A 2,730-nucleotide genomic window follows, 5' to 3' on the forward strand; every position below is an offset into this window, starting at 1 on the left:
CGGAGCCTTCAATTAAACTTATATTACCAGAAATTATTGAAACATTTGCTTTTTCCTTATGCAAATAAGAAAAGTATTTCTGATCTTTGAATATGGCATGAGTTGTTCCACTATCAATTACATAAATATCTTCATGATTGGTCTTTGATCCAAACATAATTTGAGGATTATGCATATTCTTCAAAATGACATAAACAAAATAAATATGATAGTAAACATTATTATCAAAGCATAACTTTTTATTTATGTACAATAATTACATAACCATACTATCTACTACAAACAACAAAAAATAAAATATTTATGTTTTTACAGATTCATCACTGATCACATGACTTGTTTCTCCTTCCGAGAGTGCAAAGTAATCAGCTACATCCAAATGCATGAAGTCTAAATTATCTTCAGAAATAATATTTGTTTCAATATTTTTCTATGTCTTCTTCAGGGAGGTTTGATAAAGCTCAACCAGGTGCTTTGGCGTACGACAAATACGTGACCAGTACCCTTTTTCTCCACATCTATAGCATGCATTTTCTGCCTTTGTTGTTTGCACCGCTTCATACTTTTGTTCCTTCCTTTTCCACTGCTGGTGGCGATGAGGGTTCTTTGATCCATTATTATTACCATGATTAGAGTTTCTTTCCCGACCACGGCTATGACCACGACTGGGGCCACGACCTCATCCACGCTTAGCTTGGTGGAAGTTCATCTCATTCACTTCAGGAAATGGACAAGAACCAGTAGGTCGACTTTCATGATTTTTCGTTAATAGCCCATTATGTTGCTCGGCTACAAGAAGATGTGAGATAAGTTCAGAATACTTTTTGAATGACATCTCTCCATATTGCTGTTGCGGGAGCATATTCAAGGCATAAAGAGTGGTGAAAGTTTTCTCTAACGTATCATGATCATTAATATTATCACCACATAATTTCAATTGGAAAATAATTCTAAACATAGTAGAATTATACTCACTGATAGATTTAAAATCTTGTAGCCTTAGATGAGTCCAATCATAGCATTCATGTGAAAGAACAACCCTCTTCATGTGGTCATATCTATCTTTCAAATTATTCTACAGTATGACTGGATCTTTAACAGTAAGATATTCCATTTTCACGCCCTCATCAAGGTGATGGCGTAGCAATATCATTGCTTTGGCACGGTATTATTTTGATGCCTGATTTTTGTCCTTGATGGTGTTTGTCAGACCCATCGCATCAAGATGAATTTCAGCATTAAGTACACAAGACATGTGGCTTTTGCCCGATATATCCAGGGCTACAAATTCAAGTTTAGAAAGATTTGACATTATTTAGAAAAAGAAAGTTCGTACGTTTGATACTTTCAAAGTATTTGCTCGAGATGGCAGAGTCTCATGCTGATAACGTGTTATAAAATAAAGATTCTAAAGTAAAGACAAGTATAGAGAGAAACCGATATATTATTTAATTTCAAACTGATGTACATAATGAACTGAAATCTCCTCTATTTATAGAAGAAAGGAAGCTGCTACTGCAAGCTACTTGTAAGCTACTATTGTACCAGATATAGATAATCTTCTATCGGAGGTAATATTCATCCCTAACGGAGTACCGAAAGGATAAGCACATTGTACGAGATATAGATAATCTTCTACTGGGATAATATTTATCCATAACGGATTACCGAAAGGATAAACTTATTCATGAGGCTTATTTCCAATAGAGTACTAAATAGATAAACATATTTACGGCGGAGTCCCATATGGATAAGTTTCTTGAGGAAGCTTATTTATAACGAAATTTCTTGAGGAAGTTTATTTATAACGAAGTACTAAATGAATATCCATAATATAATATATTCATAACAGAATCCTGCTTATTCATACTATTATATCTTTTCTCTAGACTTCAAGGAACAATTCAGTTTTTTCTTTTCTTTTGAAAGGGGTAGGGGGGTAAGGTGTTTTGTTTTCATGGCCTTTAAGTGAGTGCAAATTTTGGCAGGATTTTTTTTGTTCTGTCGCAATAGATCATAATATGTTCTGGAATTAATTGCGAAATCATTACTTTTCACGAAGGTGTTCAAACTTGAAAGAATCGAAAAAATTTCCAACAAAGGGTGTTTAATATACTCTTAAAACTTAATATTGTATCTATATATATATAGTGTAATTATCCGGCTTCGCCCCGTATGGAATAAGCTAGGTGATATGACAAAAGCTTAATAATTAATATTGTCCCTTAAGGTGATATGAAAAAAGCTGATAATATTCACTTTTTAGTTAAATATCCATGATAGGATATCATAGTACCCTAAAATTAGGCACTTTTCTCTGTTCATGAAAGTTATTCATCACTAAAAGCTTTACACAAATTTACTAATTATATATATATATATGTATTATTGATTCATTTAAACCATTCAATTTGCATCGATAAATTGTGTAAAGTTGAATAGGATACCATTATCCCTGAATACTGCATTGTTTCCAGTATTATATAACAACCACTGCAGCAACTATAGATAACTATGATGGAGAACCATTTGCTAATAATCAGACAAGAAGGTTATATAATTAAAAACCTGGAGCTTGATTTGGATTTAAACAAGACTTAAGAGTACTCTTTCATTTGAAGGAGACAAAGTTTAATATAAAGTAGCAGTTCTTTACCATGCTTCCCACTTGCAAAAGGTCAGCATCTCCTTTAACTTTTTGTACAAAATGGGGTTATTCTAATGGAGTAC

Source organism: Nicotiana tomentosiformis, chromosome 12 (assembly GCF_000390325.3).
Source record: "Nicotiana tomentosiformis chromosome 12, ASM39032v3, whole genome shotgun sequence".
Taxonomy (NCBI): Eukaryota; Viridiplantae; Streptophyta; class Magnoliopsida; order Solanales; family Solanaceae; genus Nicotiana; species Nicotiana tomentosiformis.